The sequence below is a fragment of the Triticum aestivum genome, chromosome 2B (genome assembly GCF_018294505.1).
Source record: "Triticum aestivum cultivar Chinese Spring chromosome 2B, IWGSC CS RefSeq v2.1, whole genome shotgun sequence".
NCBI classification, from domain to species: domain Eukaryota; kingdom Viridiplantae; phylum Streptophyta; class Magnoliopsida; order Poales; family Poaceae; genus Triticum; species Triticum aestivum.
The window spans coordinates 71,314,261-71,338,350 of NC_057798.1; the positions used below are offsets into that span (position 1 = coordinate 71,314,261).

Sequence of the window (24,090 nt, forward strand, 5' to 3'; positions counted from 1 at the left end):
ACTATTACGGCTGGTGCTCATCGATCTCCGCTGCCTCCTCCATGTCCAGCTCGTGCTCGACGGTCTTCTGGGGAAGGGGCTCCATGGCATCCATCGCACCATACTCAACAATCATCTCACCATCCGCGTCTGCCATATCTTTGGAAAAGGCCGCTACGAGTTGGGCATGGGCGGCCGCGATCTGGGCTTGGACGGGCTCCATCATCGCAAGGTATGCGGCGGAGGAATGGACAGCTACTCGAACGCTCTCGGCGGTTGCCAACTCTTTGGTCATGGGTTGCCGACCATTGTCGGAGAAGCTTCGTTCGATTTGTGGGTGACCGCCACGAGCTGGGCATGGGCGGCCTCGACATGGTCGTGGTCGGCCTCCATCATGGCTAAGGCCGCCACTATGCAACGAACAGCTATTGTGCCCCTCTCGCCAGTTGCTATCCTCGAGGCAGATGTTGCTGGCGCCACCTGAGAAGCAACAGCAACCGTTTGGGCTGCCTTAGGCACCTTGTTAGCACGTGCATGGCGACTACGGCCGCGCTCTCGCCGGAGTGGGCCGCCGAAGTTTCCCTCACGACGCGGGTCCACGTCCCCATCTTTCACTGGTGACGATTGAACAGTGAAATGATATTTGGGAAGCAAGCTAGTGTGCTTGACATACCGGCTGTGGACTGTAGCCGACGCACCTTCTCGCGTAAGCCATAGGCGTACTATACACCAACGTTGCTCCAGGATATTTTGTACTGCATCTCACACGGTTGGTCATAATAAACTGTGTGGGATCTACTTGATTTTTCATCTTGATTTGAATTACATAATGGGGTCACTGCGGTAATGGACGATGTTTGAATTGCTAGACCTTTTATTTGTAGTGAACATGCAACTATATGTGCGTCGTAAAAAAATTGGAATTATTCACAGTTCGTTTGGAAATTTTATACATTAAATTGGTTTTTAGTCATTTCAGGTGCACAATTCAAAATTGAAGCACATGCTCCAGTCCATAAAAACGGGTTGCAAAATCAAATGTTTGTCATTGGTTGCAAGCTTAGGTCGCATGCAAGAAATGAGAATGAATGTCAAACACCTTGACATTGTCGTTGGGCTGCTAACATTGAGATACATGCTTTTAAAAATCTAGTAAATTGAAAACTCATCTAAAATTCATGAAACTTGACATGATATCATGGAATGGCAGCGACATGTCATGGTAAAAATATTGTCCCATTTGGGGCAGGTATGGGTATAAGCTTCTCGCAAATGAGAGCTTCTCTCACAACAAGTCTGATGGTTTCGGTAGGGTATGTGCCACCTTGGGGGACAAAGCGATATATGTTGACTCTTCTTACTTTCAAAATGTTTCTCGTGTTAACATAGAACAACACGAGTGTTGTGTCAATTTTTGGTATTTTTTGGGTTCGCTTGGACATTTTATACATGAACTGAGTTTTCTATGCATTCATGTGCATAATTCAAATTTGAACTACAGGCACATGCTCTATTGCATATAAATTAGTTGAAAATTCAAATATGTGTCCTTGGTTGCATGCTTAGGTCCCATGCAAGAAATGGGAATGAATGTCAAACACCGTGACACTGTCACTCAGCCGCAAATCTGGTTTTTAGATTCTAGTAAATCCAAAACTCATCTGAAATTCATGAAACTTGGCATGCTATCATGGAGTGGCATCAACATGCCGTGGTAATTTTTTTGTCCCATTTGGGGTAGGTTTGGGGATATGCTTCTCACAAATCAGAGCTTCTCACAACAAGCTTAATGGTTTCGATAGGGAAAGTCTCACCTTTGGGGACGAAACGATATCCATTGCCTTCAAAAATTTTCTCGTGTCAACATAGAACAACCGGAGTGTTGTGTCAATTTTTGGGATTTTTCGGGGTTCATTTGGACATTTTTATGCATTAATTGAGTTTTAAATGCATTTATGTGCATAATTCAAATTTGAACTACATGCACATGCTCTAATGCATATAAATTGGTTGAAAATTCAAATTTGTGTCCTTGGTTGCATGCTTAGGTCCCATGCAAGAAATGGGAATGAATGTCGAACACCCTACCACCGTCACTTGGCCGCAAATGTTGAGATTCCTGGTTTTTCAAATTCTAGTAAATCCAAAACTCATCTGAAATTCATGAAACTTGGCATGCTATCATGGAGCAGCATGAACATGCCGTGGTAAAAAATTTGTCCCATTTGGGGCAGGTTTGGGTATAAGCTTCTCACCAATAGAGCTTCTCACAACAAGCCTCATGGTTTCGGTAGGGAACGTCCCACCTTTGGGGACGAAATGATATCCGTTGCCTCTTATTGTTTTCAAAATTTTGCTAGTGTCAACAGAGAACAACAGGAGTGGTGTGTCAATTTTCGAGATTTTTCGGGGTTTGTTTAGACGTTTTATGCATTAATTGAGTTTTCGATGCATCTATGTGCATATTTCAAATTTGAACTGCATGCACATGCTCTGATGCATATAAATTGGTTAAAAATTCAAATTTGTGTCCTTGGCTGCATGCTTAGGTCCCATGCAAGAAATTGGAATGAATGTCAAACACCCTGCCACCGTCACTCGGCCGCAAACATTGAGATTCCTGGTTTTAAAATTCTAATAAATCCAAAACTCGTCTGAAATTTATGAAACTTGGCATGCTATCATGGAGCGGCATCAACATGCCTTGGTAAATTTTTTGTCCCATTTGGGACAGGTTTTGGTATAAGCTTCTCACAAACCAGAGCTTCTCACAACAAGCCTGATGGTTTCGGTAGGGAATGTCCCACCTTTGGGGACGAAATGGTATCCATTGCCTCTTATTGCTTTCAAAAAAAATCTAGTGTCAACATAGAACAACAGGAGTGTTATGTTAAATTTTTGGAATTTTTCAGGGTTCGTTTGGACATTTTTCTACATTAACTGGGTTTCTAGACATTTTATGTGCACAATTCAAATTTGAACTACATGCACATGCTCCAGTGCATATAAACTGGTTGAAAAATCATATCTTTGTCCTTGGGTGCATGCTTAGATCCCATGCAAGAAATGGGAATGAATTTCAAACACCCTGCCACCGTCACTCGGTCGCAAACATTGAGAATCTTGGTTTTTAAATTCTAGTAAATCCAAAACTTGTCTGAATTCATGAAACTTGGCATGCTATCATGGAGCGGCATCAACATGTCGTGGTAAATTTTTTGTCCCATTTGGGACAGGTTTGGGTATAAACTTCTCACAAACCAGAGCTTCTCACAACAAGTCTGATGCTTTCAGTAGGGAACGTCCTACCTTTGGGGACGAAATGATATCCGCCGCCTCTTATTGCTTTCAAAAAAATTCTAGCGTCAACATAGAACAACATGAGTGTTGTGTTAAATTTTAGAATTTTTCGGGGTTCGCTTGGACATTTTTATACATTAACTGGGTTTTCTAGCTATTTTGTGTGCATAGTTCAAATTTGAACTACATGCACATGCTCCAGTGCATATAAATTGGTTGAAAAATCAAATCTTTGTCCTTGGGTGCATGCTTAGATCCCATGCAAGAAATGAGAATGAATTTCAAACACCAGGGCACTGTTGATTGTCGACAAAATGTTGAGATACTTTGTTTTTAAATTCTAGCAAATCTAAAACTCGTCTGTAGTTCATGAAACTTGGCATGCTATCATGGAATGGCACCCGACATGTTGTGGTATTTTTCGTGTCCATTTTGAGAGAAGAAGCACTCGCCAACAAAGGCTTTTTGAAACAAATAGCTGCCACTCTAACATCGCAAACATTTGTATAATTCAAATCGTGTGTGTTATGTTAACCATTCACGTGACGCCATGTGTCTTGGTTTTAATGGATATAGGAGGTGCCGTGTGGACAACTGCTTGACTGAACGGGAGGCGTGCGAGCACAGTCCGGTGTGTAGGTTGACCGAGAGGCATGCAAGTTGTCCTCCAATGTGCAGGCTCACCGAGAAGCGTGTGAGCTATACGCTGCGCAGGCTCACTGGGAAGTGAGCCCTTTGACTTCCATGTCAGACCGCCTTCCTCTCCATTAATGGCGCCCGAGCCGCTGCTTAATACGGGGGGGCCTTACTATTCACCTCCCATTCCCCTCCCCCCGTAGACCTCCACCAACGCCATGGCGCAGAATAATCATTTGCCACTAGTCTTCAAGTTTGGTGAAGTCAACTCCGAGCCGGAGGAGATAGAAAATAAGGAGGAATGGGGCTTCATGGACATGGCCCAGAACAAGCTGGCCGCGGCGGTTGCCGCCCCCGCTCCCGTCCTAGCTCCCATCCCCGCGCCCGCGCCAGCAACCATCCCTAGAGCATTGACGGGCTGATCATCGAGCACTATAGCAGAGCTGGAAGCCGCGGGCGTCAGCGAGGTCTCCGCGGACTCGCGCGAGCTCGTGTACATGGCACCGCTAGCGCACGTGACCGTGCGCGCCCCTCCATCCACCGCGGTGCCGGTCCCCGTGCCTTTGGCTCCAACCGCCGCGCTCGTGCCCATGCACCCGCCCCCCTCAGCGGCATGGGACGCCACCGTTGACCGCTACCTTTCAGCGCCGCTAGCTGCCATCCTCCGGCGCCCCGCCCGTCGATCGTGCGACGACATGATGTTTGATTTATAAGTGAAGAACATTAGGTGTTGCCTTGAAGACTTCAACAATAGCGTCCCGGAGGACGACAACGACAAGGACGGCGCGGCATGCCGCCTCCGCCGCCGCTGGAAATAGTTTTTTTCTTGGGTTTAATATTGTATCTTGATCATATGAATATAAATTTGCAGTGTGACTGAAGGAAATATATGGTGGAGCGAACTTGCGTTTTTCTCTCTTAATGTACAGACTTATCAAACGATTTTATTTTGAAAAAAAACATAAATGGTTTTTAAATATAAAACACTCATTGCAAACGTTTTAGTTAGAACACCCGTATGCAAACGTACAGCTTCCCCAGGAAGCCAAGGGAAAATGGGCCGAGCAGGATTTGTGCAGCTCTTGATCGCAAACGTTTTAGATAGAACACTTGTATGCAAAGTGAGAGCAGGATTTGTGCATCTCTTCAACAGAAACGGTTGTTTTGGATGACCCGTGTGCAACCACTTACAAATTTTGGTAAGATTTGCATCTGTCATATTGGGTATGTTGCCATTTGTCAAACTGGAAAGATTGACATTTATTTATCTAGTAACATTGTCATTTGTCAACCTTGTAACACTGCGATTTGTCAAAATATGCAGCTAAAATTCACTAGCAGTATCTAATTTTTGCAACTAAAATTCAGTAGTTAAGCATAGATTTCATTCATAGATTAAGCAGTCGTTCTTTATACAAACAGTTCAACTCGACAGCTGAACCGACCAAACTTTTCCCCAATTGCTGCCAACCACGTACTGAAATAGCTAGTTCTACTTTATATACTAGCTAATTTTAAGTACGTTGTACAGTTCCACCACATCTATAGTCAGATGAACTGAACAAAATAACCCCTAAATACTACTACTACTACGGAGGAGGAGGAGGAGGGGCTTTGTACTACTTCCGGCAGCCTCTCCTCTGCCGAGCACGCTCAGTAAGAGGCAGAGGAGGAGGAGCCTACCGACGAGCTGTACAACTGCAATACGGTGCCTGCCGCTGCCGCACCTTCAGTGACACTCACCTCGAATGCCCTCTGCCGCTCCAGACGGCCCGTCTTGAAGCGGTGGTTCTCCTCATAGATCTCCTGATTCCTTGCCTCTTAGGCGGCATGTGCCGAGGCCACGGCGGCGGTAAGGCTCTTTGCATGCTCGACGAGGCGCTCCTCCTCCTCCTCCCGCAGGAACTTGGTGTACCGCGTAAGGTCACTGACGCACGTGCGCGCATCCACCTCTGCCTCCCGCCTTCGGGCAGTAGTGGCGGAGCGGGTGATGACCCAGGCGGTCAACGGTGGGCTGGGGGCCAGCGATGGGGTGGCGGCCACGACCACCACCTCCCGCCTTCAGGCCGTGGTGATGGAGCGGGTGATGGCCTTGGTGGCCGGCAGTGGGGTGGCGGTCACGACGGCCACCTCCCGCCTTCAGGCCACGGCGGCGAAGCAGGCGATGGCCCTGGCTTTTGACGATGGTGTGGCGGCAATGGAGGCTGGCAACAGCTGCCGATGGGCAGTGGCGGTGGAGCATGTGGTGGGTGTTCCACGCACACCCAACAGGGATGCCATGCGCACTACACTACGCCGAGGACGGGCCGCCACCGCGGTGTAGCCTCCCAACTGGAGCTATCGTATGATGACGGCGGAGTGGCTGAGCGACCACGACGGCGATTGTGGGAGAAGAAGACGAGCTAAGCGACAGGGAGGGAGGGGAAAATCCAACGTAGGACTGCCGGTCGTGAGGGTTTATATAGCAGACCGGTAAGCATTGGGATTTTGGGGGATTTTACCGAGTCGGGCGGGAAGCTTGCGCGGGAACCTGCGAGGTTGCGTGGGTACAGGCTCACCGACGATTCATTGGCGCCACCGTTTGGCCAAAAGAACGCCCCCGCGCGCTGCACAAGCTTGCGTTGTACAGGTGACAAGACGTGCGAGAGGAGGAAGAAAGGCCACGCATACATATAGTTAATAAAAAAGACATTTGCATTCTAATTACCTACTATACCCCCGTCCTGGTTTATAAGTAGGATTTAACTAATAAAATATGATGCATGTCGCCAAAGATTATATAGTTGGATTTGTATTTGAACATAGTTTCCAATTATATAATTTCTATAACATGCATTAACATTTTGTTGGTTAAATTTGAGGTCAAAGTATGGCACATAATATAAAGGGGACTATAGACCAAGACGGAGGTAGTAGCACACGACCGCTCTCTACGCAGCAACGCAAGTGGCGGCCGGCTTGTAGGCGACCATTTCCTGTGTGTTCAACTGCTCTATGCGTGTGGTTGCTTGTGGTTGAGGCGGCCGTGGCGCGCTCTGCTCTCGCATCCCCCCGGGTGATTTTCCCTCGTCCCTCCACGCGCTCAGCCAGTGTTTGAGGCCGGCGCACGATCACACACGTTCCAGTGCATGCGGTTGCGCCGGGCGTGGCGCGACAATGCCCGATGCAAAAACTGCCATGCCGACGCGCCGAGAATCCAGGTCGCCCGGACCCCATTTATTCCTGCGGCCATTTACCTTCATCTCTCGCCTCACACGACACAATAATCACACCCACGATGACGCATACAGAGAGGACATCTAGCGGTTCCAATGGCGATCCCCATGGCTCCAATGGCGCTCCCAGCGGCCGACGATGACAACGACGGGCACTTCACCACGCATCACGTAGTGGACACCCACGTGAGGGGGAAGGCCCTCTTGGTGGTGTACACGGACGATCCAGTGTCGGTGGAGAGCTCCATCCAAACTATGGAGCAGTTCCTTGCCGAGGACAAGTACCAAGTGGTCGGCTTCGACCTCGAGTACACCATCGGTCGTGCTATGCACGATCAGAAGGTTGTCGTCACCCAGCTGTGCGTCCAACATGACGTCCTCGTCTACCACTACCACCTAGCCACAAGGCCTTGCAAGCATTTCTCCAAGTTTATCAACAGCTCCAACTACAATTTCACTACGGTGGACACCACCAACGATCTAAAAGCGCGCAAGGTTTCAGGCTTGAAATGCCGGAATCTTGTGAACATCCAGGACCAGTACAAGGTCTGGGGCAGCGACAACAACAAACTGAAGTCCCTAGTTGACCTCGCCTCGGCCATCATCGATCCCTACTACATGAAGATGAAGGATGAGAGCAAGAAGGACAAGAAAGCCTGACACAGTGTTTGGCATGAGAGACTGGATGAACAACACGTCAAGTACACAGCCAAGGACGCGTACACAAGCTACGAGATGTACAGGCAGATCGTTGACATGAGGAAGTGTCTTCTTCATGCCCCAGTCGAGGGATTGAGCCACAGAGCAGTAGCGGGAGCGTCACAAGAAGTAGATGACTAGACGACCATTTCTCCTACTTTAGAATGCAGGCAATTGTTTATTGAGGTGTGTGCGAATGATCTGTAGTCACTCATGTAATTGGATGTTTATTATATATATATATATACACACACACACATACACATATTATTCTTCTATAGACAGAGCAAATCACATGGCTTATTAGCAGCAATCATCAGCATTATTATTGGTCTTCGCACACATTTCTGATTACAGACCTGTTTCCCGCGTATCACACACATCTTGTTCAGTTGAAACGTTTCCATTGTGTTGCCTAATCACACACAATTCATCCTACTGAATTGTATGTCGTATATCGCACACACCCTCATCTGTTTGCTCGTTTCTTTTGTTCTTCATCATTACAAACAGTTCTTCTGGATTAAACCTTTGCCACTCATCGCACACACACATCTAATATGAATCGTGTTTGATGTCGACGCCATCGCAAACATTTTGCATCTTTTTCGACGGTTTTATTACATCACCGTTTGTGATTGATGCATCGCACACAGTTTCGTCAAAGGGCCTCTGATTTGACTGTCGCGTTTGGACCATCATGCAGTAGTGTGTTGTCGTCCTTGGTCATCTTAAGTATAACAAAGTCGGTTAAGATAGTAACATTAGCAACAACAACAGGCACATCCTCATAAATACCGATAGGTATGGCAGTTGATTTGTCAGCCATTTGCAAAGATATTTCAGTAGGTGTGAGTTTGTCCAATCAAGTCTTTTATATAAAGAGAAAGACATAACACTAACACCAGCTCCTAGATCACATAAAGCAGTTTTCACATTGTTTCTTCTGATGGAGCCAAGTATAGTGGGGATTCCTGGATCTCCAAGTTTTTTAGGTACTCCATCCTTAAAAGTGTAATTAGCAAGCACGGTGGAGATTTCAGCTTCCAGTATTTTTCTTTTGTTGATGATGATGTCTTTCATGTACTTTGCATAAGGAGGCATTCTCAAGATATCAGTCAAGCGAGTACGCAAAAAAGACTGGCATAAGCATTTCAGCAAAGCGTTCAAATTCTTCATCATCTTTCTTCTTAGCTAACTTAGGTGGAAAGGGCATAGGTTTTTGAACCCATGGTTCTCTTTCCTTACCATGTTTTCTAGCAACAAAGTCCCTTTTATCGTATCTTTTATTCTTGGGTTGTGGGTTATCAAGATCAACTGCTGGTTCTATCTCAACATCATTGTCTGGTTCTTTATTATTTGTTTGAGTGTCTTCATGAACATCATCATTATCTTTTTCATTATCAGAGGCTGAGTGTTCATTACCAGATTGAGTTTCAGCATTAGAGATAAAGACTTCATTGTCATTACCAGGAGGTTTTTCTATTTCAGGTTCACTAGAGGCATACAAAGTTCTATCATTTTTCTTCTTCCTTTTCTTTTTAGAAGGACTAGGTGCATCAGTTTTAATTCTTTGAGAGTCTTGTTCAATTCTTTTTGGGTGTCCCTCAGGATAAAGTGGTTCCTGAGTCATTCTACCTCCTCTGGTCATTACACTACCAGCATGATCATTAATATTATTATTCATTTCATCAAGCAATTCTCTTCGAGATTTAGCAACTTGTTCTAATTGAGTTTGCACCGTAGAGGCATGTTTTCCTACACCTCTAACATCATTTGAGATTCTAAATAACAAGTCACTCAAGCGAGCAATCACATAAGAGTTGTATTTCAATTGTTTCATAACATTTGCATTGAAGTGATCTTGCTTTCCAATGTAGTTATCAAACTCATATAGGCATTGACTGGGGTGTTTATTATAAGGAATATCACCTTCATCAAACTTTAGTAAAGAATTTACCTCTACCACCTTAAGTGGTGGTGGTGTTTCAAGCCCATGTATTTCTTCGATAGGTGGTAAATTTTTAACATCCTCTACTTTAATACCTTTTTCCTTCATATATTTCTTTGCCTCTTGCATATCCTCAGGGCTGAGATATAAGATACCCCTCTTCTTCGGAGTAGGTTTGAGCGGTGGTTTGGGAAGAGTCTAATCATCATAATTTTTCAATATGTTATTCAATAATTCTTCAGCTTGTCCAGTAGTTTTCCTTGAAAACACAACCAGCACAACTATCTAGGAAATCCCTAGAAGCATCAGTTAGTCCATTATAGAAGATATCAAGTATTTCATTTTTTTAAGAGGATGATCAGGCAAAGCATTAAGTAATTGCACAAAGTTAAATATTTCCTGTAAGGCAGCTTGTTTCTTATGAGCAGGAAAATATTTTTCAGAGAAGTAATAAATCATATCCTGGGGACTACACACACAACTAGGAGCAATTGTATTATACCAAGTCTTAGCATCACCCTTTAATAAGAACGGGAATAATATGAGAATATAATAGTAGCTAATTTTCTCATCATGAGTAAAAAGAGTGGCTATGTCATTCAACTTAGTAAGATGTGCCACAACAATTTCAGTTTCATAACCATGGAAAGGATCAGATTCAACCAAAGTAATTAACTCTGGGTCAACAGAGAATTCATAATCCTTATCATCAACAAAGATAGGTGAAGTAGCAAACTTAGGATCACATTTCATTATAGCATTCAAGGATTTTTCTTTTAGTTTGCATAATAATTTCTTAAGATCATCTCTATCATTGCAAGCAAGAACGTCTCTAGTTGTCTCCTCATCCATAACATAACCTTCTGGTACTTTTGGCAATTCATATCTAGGAGAACTAGTTCTAATAGGTGTTTCAAGATTTTTAGTTTCAAGCTCTTTATCAGTTTCAACAATTTCATCCGTTTCAGCACTCTCAAAAGCTTTAGTTCTAGCAAGTTGTTCATCAAAAAATTGACCTAGTGGCACATTATCATCAAGCAAGGTACTAGCATCATCATAAATATCATTCATAGTAGAAGTAGCATCATCAATAACTTGCGACATATCAGGATTAATAGCATGTGGTGGTGTTGCAAGTTTACTTATAACAGAAGGTGAATCAAGTGCAGAGCTAGATGGCAAGTCCTTACCTCCCCTCGTCTTGGAGGGAAAAATCTTAGTCTTAGCATCCTTCAGATTCTTCATAGTGATAATTTGATAATAATCCCAAGTGACTCAACAAATATAGCTATGCTCCCCGGCAACGATGCCAGAAAAAGGTCTTGATAACCCATAAGTATAGGGGATCACAACAGCTTTCAAGGGTAGAGTATTCAACCCAAATTTATTGATTCGATACAAGGGGAGCCAAAGAATATTTGCAAGTTTTAGCAACTGATTTGTCAATTCAACCACACCTGGAGATTAATTATCAATCCCAAATTTGTTGTTATTCTCCTTATGAGTACATTGAATGTTTTATTTGGGTTCCTAAGACCCTTATTACTAACAAAATAGGACCCATTCAAGAATGGGTACCTCAATCCAAGCATTGATCTTATGTAGAAGTTTGCTTTCGATGGAGTTTCATGGTTTATTGATAGTCGAGCGACAAATCATATGACCAGAAGCAAAGACTTAGTGGTGGATGGTAATCCTGATGCATCTATTGTCACCCATGTCCAATTTGGCGATTCTCCAATGTCAAAGGTATTGGGTCTGGGCAAGGTGGTCATCTCACCGGACTTGTCCATTAGAAGGCCATCCCTGTTGAGACCCTTGCAAACAATTTACATTCTGTTCGCTAACTTGCACTTATAGATTATTCAAGATATACATGGGTATACTTCTTCAAGAAGAAGAGTGCGACCCAACAAATTGTGGTCGATTTTGCCAATGAAGCTCAACATCAACACAATGCAAAGCTATTAGCAATAAGAAGTGACAAAGACATCGAGCTCAAGAACTACACCTTGTACGAGTTTCTTAGTAATGAGGAATCAAACATCAATATTCTGCCGTGTATACCCCTCAACAAAATGATGTAGTGGAGAGAAAGAACGGATGTTGATGGAGGCAACAAGGACCATGATGACAGAGTTTAAGTCTTCGTACAACTTTTGGGCTGAAGCCATCAACACAGCATGTCATGCATCCAATCGGCTCTATCTCCGTAAGATATTGAATAAAACTCTAACCATATGAGATACCTACATGTAACAAGACAAACATCAAGTACTTATGGGTGTTTGGTTGTAAGTATTTCATTCGCAAGAAAGGTGTTCGTTTGTCTATATTTTGTCACTCAGCAGCGACCCCGGTTGCATCATCGTAGCATCCCCCGTTGCCTTTGTAGCACCTGCCAGCCGGAGGCAAACCCTGTGCTGCAAAAACCCATGGCAGCACCGGGGACGAGTGGTGGCTATATTTTGCTTTGCCACGGCGGGCAGGAGCAGTGGCTGCAACAAACGGCGATACCTCCCGACGTTACACGCGTACAGGAGGAGAAGATTGCAGTAGCAGTGGCCATCGACTTGCCGATGTCATCCCCGATCTAGAAGAATGGGAAAGGGCAAGGCGAGGAGGGGAGAGGATCTGCATGACGAGAAAAAGATGTGGCGAGAAAGAAAAAGTAGATGGGAAGACATCCTTAGAGAAGAGATATGGTGGGACCCACAAGGGCACGCGGCAGTTAAGGAAGGCGACTTACGCTAGCGCGAGAATTAGGAATACAAAAATCCGAACCAACATGTGGTTGGATGGCTAGAGGGACAGTGGTATCCCCAATCCACCAGGATTTAAGTGGATTATTTCTGTATCTATTTTAGGATTTCCGACGATGCGCTTTCAGTGACTTTGTAAATCTCAAGATGATATGTCGGCTCAGTCACTCGAATGTGCTCATAGGGGTCACTCGGATGTGCTCATAGGGGTAAGGTGTGCGTGCATGCATTCATAGGAGTGAGTGTATGTGCGTACATATGAGCGCTTGCGTCTGTAATGTGTTTAGAGAAAAAATAACCATTTTTGGAGAGGAAAAAAACACATCCAGAAAAAAGGGGATAATATAAATAGGAGATGCCCTCGAAGCGAACCCTTTCCCTGTTCATCCTTCGGTCGCTCGGTCGCTCGGTCGCAGTCGCACCGCCGTCAACAACAAGGACCACCGCACGAGGATCTCGCCCGTCCCTCCTTCCCCCGATCCGATCTCATCCCACCAGATCAGAGCGAGGTAACCCTCGATCTCTCCCCCTAGATCCCCGGCCTTAAACGAATCGCTCGGATCGGACGAATCCCTAGATCCATCCAAATCTTAAACGAATCGAGGTGTTCGTGTGGTTCTCCTAAACGATGTGGTGTTGTTTTTGATTTCCTCCGATCAGATCTGGTTCAATTCCGTGCAGAATTTTGTGTGGTTCTCCTAAACGATGCGGTGTTGTTTTCGATTTCCTCCGATCAGATCTGGTTCAATTCCGTGCAGAATTCCTGGATTGAATCCTGAGATTATTGTGCATGCAGATGGGCGGTCGCGGAGGTCGCGGGGGCCGGGGCCACGGACCTGGCGGCAGGGGCAACGCCGCTGGCCAGGGAGGGCCAGTGGCAGCTCCTGTCATCCACTGGTACTGCCAGCGGTGCGACGATATACGCCATGACAATCAAGCGCATCACCTCGCCAACCACACCTACTACATGGATCACCAGGAAACCCAGCAGCGTCTCCGCCAGCTGCAGGCGCGTGAGGCGTATCTGCGAGCCCACCATAAGAAGAAGGGCAACCGCGGCCGCCACTGAATGAAGATGAAGGTACAGTGTGGCTAAGGGCATCTCCAGCCGTTGCCCCCCCCCCCCAGGACGCATAGAAATCGCCCCCTGGGGGCGAGCCGGCGATACACTCGGCGCTGGGGCGGTTTTGCGCCCAGTCGTCGCCCCCAGCTCGCCCCCAGGCACCGAAATTGGCCCACTTTGCAGCCCAATTTCGGCGAATAAACGGCCCATATGGGCGAGAATATGCCCATATTCGGCATGGTTTTACCGTGTCTTGGCGTTCAATTATCAACACAATTATTCCTTATCACATATTTCATCACAGAAAAATCAAATACTTCGACAAAATACTACAACAACAAATAGTTCAATACAAATTATATAGTTCAACAAATAAAAACTTGTATTTCATCACGCGGCGTCCCCCTTGAGCCTCCATAGGTGCTCAATCAGATCTTTCTGCAGTTGATGATGCACCTGTGGGTCTCGGATCTCCTGACGCATACTGAGATAGGCAGTCCAACTTGCCGGTAGCTGGTGATCAACTTCAGCTAAAGGACCCTGCCTGTAGTATGGTTCAGTGTCAAACAATGGGTCTTCTTGCTCGCTCTCGATGATCATGTTGTGCAAGATGACACAGCAAGTCATGATATCCCACATTTGATCTTTTGACCAGGTCTGAGCGGGGTACCGAACAATAGCGAATCGAGATTGGAGCACACCAAATGCCCGCTCGACATCCTTCCTGCAAGCCTCCTGAACCTTCGCAAACCAGGCATTCTTGCCTCCTGCCACAGGGTTTGAGATCGTCTTTACAAATGTCGACCATCTCGGATAGCTGCCGTCAGCTAGATAGTACCACTTGTTGTATTGGTGCCCATTGATCTCGAAGTTCACCGGAGGAGAATGACCCTCAACGAGCTTGGCAAAAACAGGAGAGCACTGCAACACGTTGATGTCATTGTGAGTTCCTGGCATACCAATAAAGGAGTGCCAAATCCAGAGGTCCTGTGTGGCTACCGCCTCAAGCACCACACTGCAACCGCCTTTGGCGCCTTTGTACATCCCCTGCCAACCAAATGGGCAGTTCTTCCATTGCCAATGCATGTAGTCGATGCTTCCAAGCATCCCAGGAAATCCTCTTGCTGCATTCTGGGCTAGGATCCGAGCAGTGTCTTCCGCATTGGGTGTTCTCAAGTATTGTGGCCCAAACACTGTCACCACTGCCCGACAGAACTTGTAGAAACACTCTATGCTGGTGGACTCGGCCATGCGCCCATAGTCGTCGAGTGAATCACTGGGAGCTCCATATGCAAGCATCCTCATCGTTGTCGTGCACTTCTGGATGGAGGTGAATCCAAGAGCGACAGTGCAATCCATCTTGCACTTGAAGTAGTTGTCGAACTCCCGGATGGAATTCACAATCCTGAGGAAGAGCTTTCGGCTCATCCGATAACGGCGCCGAAATGTTCTCTCGCCATGAAGTGGAGCATCGGCGAAGTAGTCGGAGCAGAGCATGCAGTAGCCTTGCAGACGATGCCGGTTCTTTGCTTTCACCCGCCCCGGCGTCGAGCCACCTCGATGCGGCTTTTCATTGATCGCCAGCAGCTGGGCGAGGGCGGCGAGCACAGATGCTCTTCTTCCTGGACGTCGGCCGCGGCTTCCTCCTCCAGCAGCGCGGCGAGCTCTTCCTCCTCATCCGAGTCCATCGCCGAGACAGTCACAACGCCGAACACCTTGCGCACGGTGGGCGTGTACCCGTCGTTAAACTGCGGCCGGAAACGGCGGCCGGAAACGCCCAGCTGCTGCGGGAGGGACTGCCGCGGCGAAGCGCTGCTATTTTTCGGCGGGGAATGACTATCTAGCGGAGTAGGCCGGCGGCCGTCGCCGGGATATAGCTAGTGGTGGCCGAGGGCGCGGGGGGGTGTGAGGCGAGTCGGGGGAAGAAAACCTTGACTTTTTCCCTGTCGGTGTGGGCCAGGCGTGCTTTTCCCTAGCGCCGGAGCCCCCAACGGCTCCCCAGCGCGCCGGGTTCGGCCTGTGACCGCCGGGCGGAAAAAAGGTCCAAACCGGCGATTTTCTGCGTCCTGGGGGCGCGACTGGGCCGTTTTTTCGGCGCCGGCGCCGAAAAAGTGGCCTGGGGGGGCCTGTTGGGGGCGCGGCTGGAGATGCCCTAAGCAAGCATACAAGCTTAGATGCATTTTCTGCATTATAAAAATGACTGCCTGCTAGATTAGAACATGGAGAGAATCCTTTTATGATTGACATAAAGCACTTCGACAGCCTATGATCAATGCCGAGATGACAACTGCCTGCTGTATATGGTTACAGGTTTCAGAAAGTTCATCTGCTGTGTCAATTGTATTGCCAGAGTTGTGTATCCCAGAGTTGTGTATCCTGGGTTCTAGTTAGTCAGCAGAGATGGTGCAGGACTAAAATCCACCGTGTTTCCTGTCATCAAACAATAAATAAAGAGTTAGTCTAATTCAACACTAAAACATTGGCTTTGTTTAGCTGTCATTTTTACCATGGTTGTTTCCTCTATTCCGGTTAATCAGCAGAGGCTGCTTAACTAAAATCCATGGTGTTCTGAACCTATAGCAGACACTTGTCTTAATTAAGGTCATATTACTCAATTTTTCTTCCGTGACTTCTCTGCCTGCATGAGTATAGTTTAGACTTGAATGACTGCTATGAACCTATAGACTACTGATGGAACCTGCTTATGAATGATTATGCATTCTCTGCATTATACAATGACTGCTAGAATAGAAATGGTTGCATCGTGCCTCCAAGAAGAGGAAGCTTTATTGTGGACCACCCGAGATGCAAACTGCTTGTGGCTTCCTGGGTTCAAGTTAGTCTAGAGGCGGGACTAAAATCCATGCTGTTTCCTGTGAATCAAACAATAGAAAGTTAATCTTATGTTTCATGCAATTTTATAGTACACACAAAATAAATAGTACACTGGCCTTCCTTTTCATTTGTTCTGTGCCTTGTGTTCGAATTGAAGTATGAATGACAGTATTGGAGGAAGCAGCCTATGATAAACAACAAGACACCAACTACCACAGTTATATATGATTAGGGCCTGCATAATTTAAAATGACATGATTCTCACTTTTATGATCAACTACCAGTTAATTTTTGCATTATACAATGACTGCTAGATTAAAACATGGAGAGAAGCCTTTTATGATTGACATAAAGAACTTGGACAGCCTATGATCAATGCCAGGATGACAACTGCCTGCTGTATATCTTATGTTGCATGTAATTTTATAGTACACCTAAAAAAAGGTAAACTGACATTCCTTTTCATGTGTTTGGATTGTCGAATGAATGACAGTACTGGACGCAGCAGCCTATGATGAATTATAAGATGCCACCTAAAATCAGCAGAGAGGCTGCTTAACTAAAATCCATGGTGTTCTGAACCTATAGCAGAGTCCCTTTTTCTTCTGAACTCTGGTCTTAATTAAGGTCTTATAAGTTTAAGAACTTTAGACTGCCCCAGACTACTTAATTTTTCTTTTGTAACTTCTCTGCTGCATGAGTACAGTTTAGACTTGAATGACTGCTATGAACCTATAGACTACTGATGGAACCAGATTATGAATGCTGGTTCTAGCAAAGCACTTTTGTGTTGAAATTACTCTATGAACGACAATACTGAAGTATGCAGCATAATGATTAGGGCCTGGGTTATCTAAAAAACCATGATTCTTAATTTGTTAAACATTGTATTTACACGAAATACAGAGGCTTCATTAAGTTCATTTGTCATTTTGGGTCTTCTCTTGTATCTGCTATGTCAGTTGGTTGTTTCCTAGGTTACAGTTAGTCAGCACAAAGGTGTTCCCTGCCAAACAATAGAGTTCATGTTAAGTTGCATGCTATTTTATAGTACATACACAAATAAACCAACATAATATGCTGACATTACTTTTCTTGTGATCACAGGTGTTTGCAAGAGAAGACTAAGTAACACTACGGAAGTCGCCTGTGCAAATCGACAGCATTACCAGTCTTATTTCTGCATTTCCTTTCTGCGAATAAATACCTATATCAGACTCCACTGAAGCAAGTTCTAGCAGGACAAATGTTATTACCGTAATTTTCTTCTGCGCATAAATAGTGAGACAGTACAAGTTTATATCGGTGAGACTGAATTACGATGAGCAAGATAAAGCAAAGTTGTTTGCTACGATTTGTGCTTGAATGCCTGTTTTGAACCTATAGCATGATGATGGAACATGGTTATGCTGATTCTATCGCGAGATCATTAAAGTGTTTTTCTATGGCTTGTGTTTGATTTATGTCGAATGACAGCAGCCTCTGAGAAAGGATAAGATGTCGACTGCATGCTTTAAGTCACTAGGGGCTGGGTAAATCTAGAATAATCCTGATTGTCAGCTTTGATGCTATCTAAAACAGTTATGATCCTTAGCTTGACAGAGGCTTCAGAAAGTTTACCTGCGTTTTGGGTCTCTAGTCTGGAATCTGCTATGGCGATTGTTGTAGCAGGCTTGTTTCCTGGGTTCAAGTTATTCAGTGGACCTCTCTATTATCTACTCCCTCCGTTTCAAATTAGTTGACTTGGATTTATCTAGATACGGATCTATCTAACACTAAAACATGTCTAGATATATCCGTATCTAGACAAATCTGAGTCGACTAATTCGGAACGGAGGTAGTACGATACAACATCCTTGACAGCTCCAGGACCATGGGGGATGAACACTGAATAGGAATTGGATGCGGCGCCAATCTCTTTGATGGTGTCAAAGTATTGGGTGACCAGAACCATGCCCATGATGTCCTTTGCAGTGGTACAAGGGACGTCCTCCAAGAAAGTGAGGACACATCTCTCAGACCATCCACGATAGCCTGACACTGCCTTGCAATGCCCACACTAGCCGAGTACCTGGACTCACCTTCTCCTCCTGCTTTTTTCATGTTTAGTATCTTCTCAGCCTCAGCTTTGTCATTGGCTGCCGGCCTCATTCTAGCAGCTGTTTCACAAAATCACATTGATATTAAATATACAAAAGATAACTCTGAGCATGTATCGAATAATCTACTACTCCCTCTGATCCAAATGAGGCTGCTTTAGTACAAAGTTGTCCTAAAGCAGCGTCAGTTAATATGGATCAAAGGGAGTAGCATGTTTCGCTGCCAATTTAATCTGGATTGAAATCAAATAATGCAACCAAGTGACGCAAGGTAGCATTCATCAAAAAATACTAACCGGGCATAATCAGTTCATTATCAGCTCTGATCGATCCGTGTTTACACAATGAACACCACATAGTAAACATGGGCAAACAAGGTCGAATCGGACATTGTGTACACAGCCAGCGGCGAGGAGATCCTGCAAACATTAACAATAAGATTTGAAGGTTGGGAAATAGGGACCATAATTAGAGGTTAATATACTACTCCCTCCGTCCCAAAATATAAGAGCGTTTTTTACACTAGTGTAGTGTCAAAAACGCTCTTATATTATGGGACGGAGGGAGTATATCTTAGTATAAGGAACGAGGGGATCCGAATATAATCTTACAAGAGGTCTTTGCCGGTTTCTCCACACAAACAAAAACGGGCATTTGTAAAGAAAACCTTTCTTACTAGTGACTACAGTAGAGAATTCCTGCCCGTAACCAGACAAAATTTAATCAAGATACAAGCCTGAAAATTTATCGTTGCTACAGACAACCCACCAAAACGTGGCATTGCCTGTCGAGGCAATGCCTACCCCAATAAGATGTGACAATTGTGGTGAATAAGTCGCAACTTCTCAAAAGTAGCCCATCGGAAAATTCATCACAAGAAGAGCTGTCTGTTGCCCAGTTGCCCTTGTAACAGACAACTGCACTGGGAGATCCATGGCTGCAGACAGGGTTATGGATCGACACCAAAATCCCGAATCAAATCTACAAACCACAAAACAAGACTAGCAGTGGAATTCTCACTCGATCAGCACGTGGAGAGCCCAAGGAGGAAGACGGAAAACATATGCTAGATGCGGGGATTCAGACTTCCCATTCCGTTCCCACTGAAGAAACTATAGCATCTTCAGGCGCATCTTCTTTTCTTCCTATTTTATTTAATACGGCTAAGAGATTCAGTACCAATAAAATTTCATAAGAAAAAGGAAAACTGTAGAGATCAAACCAGAACAAAGAAACTGCAAGAAAGAGATCATGTAAGCACCTTCATAACAACAGAAATCAAAAGAACATTCGTTCTGATTCAAATTGGCAACAAAAAGAAAGAGTTATACTGACATTCCTTGTTTTGTTCTGATTACAGGTGTTATATAAAAGAATCGAGTAAAACAATGTACTGAGACTCTCAAGACTACAGGAATGTTATCTGCCTAAAACCCCAGCGGACTGCATTTTATTTCCGTGGTTTTTCTTCAGGGTACCTTCATACCAACTATATCTCATAGTATTTTGATAGAGCATACCGGCAATAATGCCAATGTTGCATTGCATGCTTCCGTTTGAATGCTGTTATGAACCTATATTGATCATACTTGCGTATGATGAATCCATTGCAAAACATGGCAAACTAAATTTTGTATGGCTTGTGTTTTTTAATGCTGTTACGAATGACGGTGGTGGTGGCAAGTGATAAGATATCGACTGCATGTCATAGATGATTAGGGTCTGGGTAATCTAATGACGCTTCTCGGAAAGTTACCTGGCGTTTTGGGTGGTTAGGCTGGAATCTGCCTGCGGGACTAAAATCAATTGTGTGTCGACTGAGAAGCAACCAAGTGGCGCCATGTGTAGTATTCGCCCATCTTTCCTCATTTTGGGACTAGTCCGTGTGTCGCGAACAGGTCTTTGCCCATTTGTCCACAGAAACAAGAACATGCATTTGTAGAAATTTGCTTTCTTCTTAATGATTGGGTTTGTCACTTGTCTTGAATAATAAGAAAAGAACAGCACCAGTAGTATCACTGTAGCGATCAAATTCCTCACAGCTGTTGGATGTCAGAGTCTCAGAGAAATCATCGTATCTGAAGCAGAGGAGACTAGCTGGCCATCAAGCTGCAGAACATAAACAGGCTGGTTCATTACAATGAAATGGAAGACGTAGGACAGAAGAATCGTTATCAAACATAACTAGATAAGCAAATATATGTAAATTTTGTCATCAAACACGAAAGATAAAATGCACTACAAAGCAGGACAGAATACCGAGGAAATTCAATTCACAACCAAGCCAATATTTTTCGAGCGAAGGTGTTGACATGTTCATCACGCTATATTTTCAAGCGAGAGAGGATCGGTTGGCTCTGGAAAAGGCAGTACACCATTCAACAAGAAAATCCGTCCATTAACAGGCAAATTCAGAGAGCAAATCCTACAAACAACAGCAAAGGGGAAAAAAGGTAAAGGGCAGAGTCAAAGGCAATTACATGAGTAGGTCATGGCTACACACCCCAGAACCAGAATCAACCAAAGACATCAAGCAACAGTAGTTTGTTGTCCATACAGAGTTGTTTGGAGTGGAAAACACAAGAATCTCCTCGAAACAGGTTTTCGCCTCCCCAAACAAAGCAAGATAAAAAAAACAATCGAGAAAAGCAAGGGTGGCCTGAACACATAGCCACAAACCGACCAACATCGCTAGGACTCCATCAAAACGCCCCCAGGAGGGTGACAGCGCAAAGCGATGCCGCCATCGAGTCCGAACAGACGATGGTTTTCACCCGAAGCCTTGGTGTTGGGAGGAGAAGCGCAACAGCGTCCTCAAGAGGAATGCGGCACCCACGAGCGTCTCCGTCGCCGAGACACCAAGGTCACCGCTGTGACTAAGTCCATCCCACCCAACTAAAATCGAGTCCGAAAACAGGATCTGCCCGATGATCCATAACCTTATAAGAGGTCTTTTGCCTGTTTGTCCACACAAACAAAAACAGGCATTTGTAAAAGAAAAACTTTCTTCCTAATGAATACAGTAGAGAATTCCTGCCTGAAAATTTCTACCAAAACGTGTCAATGCCTGTCGAGGCAATCCCTAGCGCAGTTAGATGTGACAATTGCCCAGAGAAAGGTAGTAGTAGTGAATAAGTCGCAACTTGTCAAAAGTAGCACCGGTGTACAGACAGGCTGTAGCAGACAAGTGCACCGGTAGATCCAAGGCTGCAGATAGGGTTATGGATCGACACCGAAACCCTGAACCGATTCTACAAACAACAAAAGGACTAGCAGTCGAATTCACACTCGATCTGCACGCGGAGAGCCCCAAGGAAGAAGACGGAAAACGTACGCAAGATGCGGAGGTTCAGACTTCCCCCACTTTAGAAACGTACGGGCATCGGTTTTTCTTCAATACGGAGAAGAGATTCAGATCCAGTAAGAGATCAAACCAGAACATAGAAACCACAAGAAAGAGATCATGGAAACACCTTCATAACAACAGAAACCAAAAGAAAATTCATTCTGATTGAAATTGGCAACAAACAATGAAAGATTACAACTTTGTATAGACTCACCGGGCATAAGCAGCTAATTATCAGGTCAGATCGATCTGTGTTTACACAATGAACACATAGAGCCGTCCGCGAGGAGATCCTGCAGGCATGAACAAACCGATTTGAGGGTGGGAAAAGATGGAATAATCTTGGAGGCGATTACTCTTTGTGAATATATATGCATCTTATACGAGACAAATCCTACCTACCGAACAAGAAGATAAGTTGAATTAGTATCAGCCGGCCTCTTGACACCGCGGAACAAGAAATCCAATCACGAAGAGAGGTTTGGCAGTCGCCGTGTTGGCCATCAACTCATCATCGACTGCGGCCGCCGGAGCTTCGACAGACGTCGAAGCCACGCAGAAAAGATGTGCTATCTTTCAGGTCGGCAGAGGGAAACCATCCAGATGGCTGGATCCATGGCATGAGAATTGAGATGCCAAGATCTTTGACCTTTTCTTGTTTTGGAGAGGAAGAGGAAAGAAGAGACCAAGGGAAAGAAGAGGTGAGGAAGAAGATAATGGCCACACGGGATCGGGATGCGTGCTGAGGAGAGAAAACCTAGATGGGGATAGGTAGAGGAGGGGGAAGAATCGTGTACGTTTTGGTTTTACCGTACGAGTAGTATTATACCATAATACTCCCTCCGTGCATGCAGAACCGTTGCATGGAAAAAATTCCGGCTTGTTTTCTGGAAGAAAAAAAAAAGGGAAAGATATACTCTAATTAGCAGTTTCGCTTAAAAATAGGCGTGTGTTTAGTATGGACAGCTACCGCTCATTGTTTTTCTTTTTCAATCAATCAAAAAAATCCAAAAGGAAAACAGTGGTCGGCATCTCGATCTGGTCGCCGTCCTCTCGCACGGAAAGGAGAGCGCGGCTCGTCGGCGGCGGCCACCTCTCTTTCTCTTTCTCTTTCTCCTAGAGAGTAGAGAGTAGAGACTCTGCGACAGCCAGCTCCGAATAGTACTTGGCCAAGGCTTGTCAATCGTTTCTAATTTCACAATACTTGGACAATACATACTAACTGGCCGGAGCACATCAAAGCTCAGCAGCTGATGAATCGATCGATGAGTTCCGCCCGATAGCTACAAGCTCACCAATTAATTATCCAGAGAGCCGTCGGCAGGAGTAACTTGCAACCAACCACCGTGGTCTAAGCACTTGGCAGTTGGTAAATTAAGGCTCTCACTCCCGGCCCGTAGCTCGTCAGCGGAGATGAAATGCTAGAACGATTGGATGTTTATATGCACGTACTCACCTGCCTGCCATCCCGAGCGAGAGATCTGGAGCCGTTGGGACCGGAGCAGCAAGAGCAAGATGCAGTCCACAGCGCGCGCCCGAACTGAAATTGGATCGGTCTGCATACGAGAAAGAGGGCAGAGCAAGTGTGGAGAGTAGCTCGAAGCAAAGGGAGGAGGTCATGGTTGGCGAGGCTACCAGATCCAGAGCTAGAGCTAGAGGACGGATGGGGAAGAAGAAGGTGGGGGAAATGCGGAGACTGACAGATTTGTCTCCTTTTTCTTCTGTTATGTTATTATTTCGAGGGTGGTGTGGTGTGGTGTCACTGCGGCTGCTCGTGGGCCAGACATTTGTGCGGGCCCCGACAGACAGTGGAGGGTGCGGCTATGCTCCGTCGGTTTATGTTTGAGCTTCGTCGGTGGACCAACGACACATGTTCAGGTTCAGACAGAGAGCGTGAGTGAGAAAGAATCATATTCTTCTTCTTCTTTTTCAGCGGGAAGAAAGAAAGATTCTAGTCTAGTACACTACATGGACTGCTGGGTCACGGCATATTTAGCACGGGAAAGTACGTGCCTTGGCGAACCTGCACTCGTGTCACGTCTCGCAGCTTTCCACCACGTCATTGGCAGTGAACAAGAGACACGATCTGATATTAAAATTCTCTTTACGGCAACACAAAAGTCAAGTGAGATAAGCACGGCCTCACGGCATATGGCCCACTTTGATTCCACTGCCAATAGTAGCTAAATAAAAATTAGCGTGCAA

The 24,090-nt window shown here is 45.3% G+C and overlaps 1 long non-coding RNA gene across 10 annotated transcripts; it reads right to left on the minus strand.

Annotated features, from left to right (window-relative positions):
• Positions 1-15,793: 15,793 nt before the first annotated feature.
• Positions 15,794-23,587, minus strand: LOC123043536 (uncharacterized). Of its 10 annotated transcripts, none has more exons than XR_006419295.1 (7): positions 23,342-23,587; positions 22,288-22,772; positions 22,100-22,178; positions 20,296-20,648; positions 18,836-18,958; positions 16,112-18,599; positions 15,794-16,035 (listed from the first exon to the last, which is right to left on the minus strand). It is a non-coding gene; the product is annotated as an uncharacterized lncRNA (long non-coding RNA). The 10 variants fall into 10 exon arrangements; XR_006419300.1 differs by adding an exon at positions 19,151-19,684 and having other exon boundaries at positions 15,794-18,599; XR_006419298.1 differs by adding an exon at positions 20,799-20,964 and having other exon boundaries at positions 15,794-18,599.
• Positions 23,588-24,090: the final 503 nt, after the last annotated feature.